At 49.6% G+C, this 7,593-nt stretch overlaps 1 protein-coding gene across 1 annotated transcript in view; it reads right to left on the reverse strand.

The window, feature by feature from the left end:
• Positions 1–1,173, reverse strand: part of HAPLN3 (hyaluronan and proteoglycan link protein 3) — a 34,713-nt gene extending 33,540 nt beyond the window's left edge. The window contains exon 1 of the mRNA XM_060260215.1: positions 1,053–1,173. The gene's annotated coding sequence lies outside the window, so the exon portion shown is untranslated. The remainder of the gene's footprint in view (positions 1–1,052) is intronic.
• Between the last annotated feature and the right edge of the window lie 6,420 nt (positions 1,174–7,593).

Here is a 7,593-nt window from a genome sequence, read left to right on the forward strand (position 1 = left end):
CTGCAGTCTAACTCTGTGTAGGATGAATAGCTCTTTGCACATGTACAGGCTAACAGTTACACAGATCCCTGGAGTCCCTGAGAGATCATGTATTGCTTTACAAACACAGGTCATCACAAAACACATCTCATAGCGAAGGAGCTTGTAGAAAACTGCACCATGCAAAGACTTCCATACCTTGGTATCATAAACACCCCATCAATACTAAACTCAGTCCAGACTGCAGGATGATATCATTGCTTGTTTCTCTATGAGGTGGCTGTTGGGGTGAGAGGCCGTGAATTCTGCACCAGCCAGGACACACTTGGCCTCCCCCACCCCAGTCACCTCTTCCTCCTCGGCAGCTGCAGCCCCTCCCTCCCCACACTCTCTCCCTTTGGCTTTAGGCTGCTTTTGCACCTTTCCATCCCTGGGATGTTAGTTTCCTGTCTTCAGTGTAAATTGGGGCACTGGCCCACGTAGAAGTTAAACTGGATGTGGCTCTACCAGTGGAAACCCGGGCAGAACCGACATGCCATTCCTCTGGCCCACACTAACAACGCTTGACTGTGCCCTCGAATTCACCTGCACCTATGAGGCAGCACTCAGCCCATGGTGCCACATAACCGGGCAAGAGGCGCTCAAACCTTCTTCTTCCTACCACCGTGTGCAAGAACTGCCTTGCCAGTCCCCTCTCCCCCCCCCCCTTCTTTTCTTTTTTTGCAGCTCTCCTGACAGCCGCTTCATCTCCCCTCGCGCAGGGCTCGCTGCGCACCCCAGCGCTAAAAGCCATTCGGTGGTTGTTTCTGCCTCCGCGCTTCCCCCTTCGTTTCTCCAAAGTCCAAACGCCTCCGGGACACGATCGCCCGAAAGGCTGAACGCCCTGCTGCCCGGACCTGTGGCTGAAAACTTTCCGCCAGATGCCTGCATGCAACCGGTAGCCTCGCTCTGCCTCCTCCGGCTGCTCACAGAAGCCGAGCTCAGCCTCTCGGGGGATGCACAAACGAGGGTGCCAGTTGGAGAGCTGCCCCGCCGCCTCTTCCCAGCCCTGCTCCCAGGAAGCCTCTACTTACAAGTAAGCCCGTCTCCTTCCTTGGGTCGAGCGCCGGGCGCCGTCCTCGCTGGCTGCTCGGTGAGTGCCGAGGCAATCAGGCAGGGCAGAAAGGCTGGCGGGGCGCTGAAAGGAAACAGCCGCGGGACGAGCCTCCCGCCCGCCAAGGCCAGCCCCTTAAAGGAGCAGCACGCGCCCCGCTCCCGAAGCCGCTGGGGAGGGCCGGAGGGCACTTGCCCCTCCTCACCCACCCTTTCCGAGACTTGGCATGACTTTGTCCCACCGCACCCAGCCAGCCCTTTCCCCAAGGCTCCAGTCTCACAAGTCACGGGGAGCGGGGAGTATTCTTCCTTTACGCTCATGCTACTCAGATCAAAGGTTTGCTCCATTTGTTAATTTTACTATTCTGTCATTGTACCATTTTACATTCTAAACCACGGCCTACCAGATAATTTTACTTCACTGTCATTGGTTCTTAAATCTGTACCATGTTGCATTCTAGGCCACTGCCTACCAGCTATGTATGGCTCTGCTCAGCTATGGATGGCTTTGCTCCGTGTGCGGATTCCTCGTCTGACGAAGCGCGCTTAAGAGCACACGAAAGCTTACATTCGAAATAAAAATTGGTTGGTCTTAAAGGTGCCACTCGACTCCTGCTTTGTTCAACTGCTTCAGACCATTCTGTACCATGTTGCATTCTAGGCCTCTGCCTACCAGCTGTGTATGTCTCTGCTCAGCTATGGATGGCTTTGCTCACGGCGCTGGATTCCTCGTCTGACGAAGTGCGCTTAAGAGCACATGAAAGCTTACCTTCTAAATAAAAATGGGTTGGTCTTAAAGGTGCAACTTGACTCCTGCTTTGTGCAACTGCTTCAGACCAACAGGGCTGCCCGCTTGGATCTATTCTTATTACTTGACTGCCATAAATAGACCATGGGAAGTGGGGAGAGACCCGGACCTCCAGGTTGAGGGGAAAGACCCCAGGACGCCATCTCCAAAACTCATCCTGCCCAGAAGCTCCAGCAGGTGAGTTTAGGGCCAGCAGCAGCCACCTTTTCTCAGCCGAAGCTCCCTCGTCGCACAGAGTGTAATGGCGGCGGGAGGCCCTTGTGGGGGAGGGACCCAGGGAAGCCTGGTCATCGAAGGGAGTCCATTGGAGCAAGTGGGGCAGCACCCCACCCCCGTCCCCGGAGGTGGCGGCCTGTCGGCTAAGGGCTGGAATCTCCCCACAGAGAAGGAGGACGACCTTTTCCCCTGCTGAGGCCACTCACTGTAAGGCAGCAGTCCGGCCTCTGTGCCAGGCCTCTTCTTCATCATCAGGCAGGGAGGGGAGCGGGAGAAGAAGCAACAAGGAGCCCTACTACTGACGGGGACTTGGTCAAACGCAAGGGGTTCCAGCTGGGATTTGCATGCCCAGAGGGTGCATCCTAGCCTGCCGCCACAACCCCATGCTGGTTGGAGCCTGTGAAGCACCACATGCTGAGAAGCCTTCTCCTCTCCATCCACAGGGTCCAAGATTGTGGCCTGAAAGATCTTCTCCCTGCCCCCCTTTAACATTCATCCTCATAAAGAGTTCTGAAGACTCCTGCTGTTGCCAGTGTTCCCTCTAAGGTGAGTTAGCGTGAGCTATCTCACAGATTTTTAGCCTCCAGCTCACACATTTTTGACTTCGCTCAGGAAGGATGACCCCAGAGCACAATAAGTTATTCAGCAGCTCACAACTTTAATGCCAGGAGCTCACAAAATAGAATTTTTGCTCACAAGACTGCAGCTTAGAGGGAACATTGGCTGTTACTGTGAGGGGGGCAAATCCATATACTGTCCTTCAGATTTTCCCCTAGCTCTGAGAAATGGAAGAAGATGACGATGATGATAAGGGGGTGGCGGAGGGGCCTCAGTGATTCAGCTGCCAGGAAAGCAGATCTGCTTGAGGCAAGGGTGTCAGGCCGCAGCCTGCAGACCCCAGGTGTGTTTGAGGGCAGGGACAGGCAAGCAACATCATGCCAGTTGCTGACATAATTTCCAGTGAAAACCAGCAATGATGTCAAGGGGGGAGCTCTAGGATTTGTAAACACTATGACTAATTGGGAGAGGGGGCTGTTGGCAAATCCTAGAGTGCTCTGTGACATACTGCAGACCATACCATCTTGTTGAGGTTCTTGGAGGTATCAGGATGTGTGCTGAACCAGTTCAAATCATTCCTCACCGATTGGACTCAAAGGCCATTTTCCCACTTACCTTACCCTGGAGCGACATCCCTCTTCACCGCGCTGCGTCTGCGCGGATTTCGCACAAACTGCTGCGCAGCACCAGGAAGAGCCGCGTAGTCCCGGGGCTTTTGCGTCGCAAATGTAAACCGCCAAAAAGCAGTCTACATTTGCGACGCAAAAGCCCCGGGACTACGCAGCTCTTCCTGGTGCTGCGCAGCAGTTTGTGCGAAATCCGCGCAGACGCAGCGCGGTGAAGAGGGACGTCGCTCCGGGGTAAGGTAAGTGGGAAAACGGTAAAGAGTTACTGAGGGAGACCAGTTGTCATCACTGTGGGACCAATCCTGTAGAGTTCTACATAGTGCAATCCTATCCCCCATGCTTTTCAATCTCTATTTAAAGTCCATAGGAGAAATCATTCACAACTTTAGGGCTGGATGTCATCAATATGCAGATGATAGCCAGCTCTATATATCCTTATCCAAATCCCCTGGTGATGTGGTAGAGGTTTTGAATAACTGCCTGGTTGCTGTGGTAAATTGGCTAGAGTTAACAAACTGAAACTACACCCTGAAAAGACAAGTAATTATGGTTGGAAGGTGGAAGTTTTGAAGAACACAGTACCTCTTCCCCGCCCCGCACCCCCCCACCACCTTTTCCACTTTTGATGGAGTCCAGTTGACCCCTGCTGGCTGAGTTAACAGTCTTGGAGTTATACTAGCCCCAACATTATTACTGGAGAAGCAAGTTAAGACAGTTGCAAAAAAAGGTTTTATTCCAACTCAGTCTAGTCCAGGGGCGGCCAAACTTGCTTAATGTAAGAGTCACATAGAATAAATGTCAGATGTTTGAGAGCTACAAGACATGAACGTCGAAGGAAGGAAGGAAGGAAGGAAGGAAGGAAGGAAGGAAGGAAGGAAGGAAGGAAGGAAGGAAGGAAGGAAGGAAGATGGGGAGGAGGAGGGAGGTAGAAAGAAAGAAAGCAACTTTAACTTTAAATGCATTCTGCAAGCCATTGGCTGGCTTGGTGAAGTGATTTAAAGAGACAACGGCCTTTTCCAAACTGGCTGATGTCAGGGGTGGGGGCTTTGAAAACCACACAGCATGTGTGAAAGAGCCACATGTGACTCCTGAGCCACAATTTGGCCACCCCTGGCTTAGTCCAAAAGATGGCCTCTTACCTTGATATAGCTATCTGGCCACATGGATCCATGCCACAGTAACACTGAGACTAGACTACTGCAATGCCTTGTACGTTGGTCTCTCCTCAAAATCAATTCAGAAATTCCATCTGGTGTAGAATGCCACAGTTTGCTAGATGGAGCATGCATATTACTCCCATCCTGCAGGCCCTTCACTGGCTGCCCATCAGTTACCAGGCTCAATTTAAGGTATTGGCTTAAGCCCTTCTTGGCCTTAGCTACGAGACTGCCTCTCCCCCCTACATTCCGCCATAACAACTTCACTCATCAGCGCAGGTCTTCTACAGGTACCAACCTTAATGTGTCATGTGAACACTTATGTGTTGCTTCAGTTCTGTTTTTTAGCCTTCTGGTTGGTTCTCCAACCCTAATCCCATTGCATTGTTTACTGACTGTCCCATCCATCAGGTCTGTATTGACTCACTGTGTGTAATCCACCTTGTGTCCAAGTGAGAAATGCAGGCTGTAATAAATAACATAAATAAATTGTCCTTCACTTTCCTCACAGTAACATTTCAGGTGCTGGGAGGCAATGACCAGGTTACGGCCAGGTGTCCTATTAAAAATATCCAGCAAGGAGTTCAATTGATTAATCAGTGTCTTCCCTGAGTCCAAAATACCCATAGAGAGTGCCCATGGTTTGATGCTCTGGCATGGCCTCCTTCCAACCTTTCCCTGCAGAACATTATTTCAACTCCTAAATAACATACTAAGTGATAGTAATTTCCAAGCAAGCAGAAGAAACTGAATGTCTACCCCAAGGCTTGGTCCTCCTCCAGTTCTTTTCAATCTATACATCTCTGATGTTCCCAAAATGGAGCTCTTTGAACTCTCCCCAGGTGCAACTGAGTGGATTTAAAATTTAGGTATTAATATTTAGGAGGATTACCCAAGCAATCTGCATACCCATTATATCGACTTGTATCAATTGTATCAATTACCAAAACTGAGCTGGGGATGTTTAGCCTGGAGAGGAGGTGGCTGAGAGGTGATATGATCACCATCTTCAGGTACTTGAAGGGCTGTCCTATAGAGGATGGTGTGGAATTGTTTTCTTTGGCCCCAGAAGGTAGGACCAGAACCAACAAATTGAAATGAAATCAAAGGAGTTTCCGGCTCAACATTAGGAAGAACTTCCTGACCATTAGAGCTGTTCCTCAGTGGAACAGGCTTCCTCGGGAGGTGGTGGGCTCTCCTTCCTTGGAGGTTTTTAAACAGAGGCTAGATGGCCATCTGACAGCAATGAGGATCCTGTGTATTTAGGGGGAGGTATTGTGAGTTTCCTGCATTGTGCAGGGGATTGGACTAGATGACCCTGGAGGTCCCTTCTGACTCTATGATTCTATTATTCTAATTACTGTATCAATTATTATATGCTTCCTGTGTATAATTTTGTCATATGATAAATAAATCTGGACTAATTTTCTGTCATGGTTCATTTAGTCATGGCAGACACACAGCTGAACTACAATCTTCTGTGGAGGTTACACGTTGCATGTCTGCATGAGTCTTTTTAGGGGCTTGAGCCGTTCCAGTGAAGACACATGCTCAGAAAATTGAGTCAACAGATGGATACGTGCTTGCTTCGGCAGCACATATACTAAAATTGGAACAGATGGATTCCTCTAAGTGGGCAAATATTATGGCCAAATTTTGTTGTGTTGAGGGGATGCTCTGTTTTCTTTAACCGTCAATTCAGAAAGAAATTCCTAAATGGGAGCCATACTGTAACTTGTGTGTAGAAAATTCCACAAAGCAAAACTGTCCCTGTTGTCTCCTCCTTCCTGAAACAATAGCAAATGTGTTGGAATACTTTGATCTGGAATGATCAAGACAAATTGGACAAGGAACCTTGTTTTATTCTGCCTCAGGGGGTTCCTCACAGGGGGTTCTCATTGCTGAACATAGAACTGTGGAGTAGAGCCTGAATGAGAAAAGGAACCGGCAAGTTGTGTGCACTGTGGCTAGAGTTTCTCTGTAGTCTGGAGATGAGCTGTAAATCCAGGGGAACACATGTCCCACCCTGAGGCTGGCATCCCCAACTGTGACCCCCTGGCCTCTGGGTCTGGCCTTGTGCTGATGAGATGATGCCTAAGGCCCATAGCTAACTAGGGGCCCACAAGGCCCACACCCTGACAGTTTTGAGGGGGCCCCTCATCCTCATCCCCCCACCCCCCATCCTCAGGCCACCCCCTCCCTCCCCCCCCTCCTGCATAATTTAAATGGGGGGGGGGGTGTAGGAGCAGCTGCCGCCCCTCCCATGCCATTCAAAAGCCCACCAATCAGCTAATTGGTGGGCTCTTTAAATTATGTGGGAAGGGCAGCAGGAGCAGCCACCAGCCTCCCAGGCAATTTAAAGGGCCCATGGATCCACTGATTGATGGGCCCTTTAAATCACATGGGAGGGGCAGCAGCTGCTTCTGCAAACCCCACCCATGTGATTTAAATTGTGTGAGAGGCAGAAGGGCAGTCCCTGGCCTCTTCAGCTTCCTGCTCTCACCCCCATGGCCCTTAGCTACGGGACTGGACGCCTGGATCCTGCCATGCTCTGCAAGCAGGGGATGTTCAACCGGGAAGGAAAAGACCCTCTCAAAATAACAAGAAAGCACTCATATGCCTGGGCAAGCATATCCTGGCAACACACTACCCATTAGAACCAGGGCCAGACCAGAATCCATTGCAAAATAGCTGCTGCTGCTGCTGCTGCTGCTTAAGTCTTCTCAAGTTATTCCCAGAGATGTAAAAAGGTTGTCAGATTTCCTGTGAAAAGTGTGTTATTGAGCTTTCTTGAAGTCCATTAATAAGCAGTAGTCTTCTTTTATGGCTCCCATTTATTTTTAGCCATTCTATCAGTGCAATCCTAAACAGAGTTACACACTTCTAAAGCCACTGAAGTCAATGGGTTTAGGAGTGTGGCATTCTATTTAGCGCTACACTGTAATTGGCCTGCTGTGTTAATTGTCCTTCACTTCCTTGCAATTGTTGTTTTAGCAATCATACTAAGTATAGACATCTCTGTTTATGTAATCTTTTAATAGCCCTGAGATAATTACTTCTGGCAACAAGGATGTCTATATCCAATAATCAGAAACAATACATTTACACCATCTCTCCAAATAGAACAAATTTTTGTACATTGTTAATTAGCACAATA

Source organism: Heteronotia binoei, chromosome 19 (genome assembly GCF_032191835.1).
Source record: "Heteronotia binoei isolate CCM8104 ecotype False Entrance Well chromosome 19, APGP_CSIRO_Hbin_v1, whole genome shotgun sequence".
Classification (NCBI taxonomy): domain Eukaryota; kingdom Metazoa; phylum Chordata; class Lepidosauria; order Squamata; family Gekkonidae; genus Heteronotia; species Heteronotia binoei.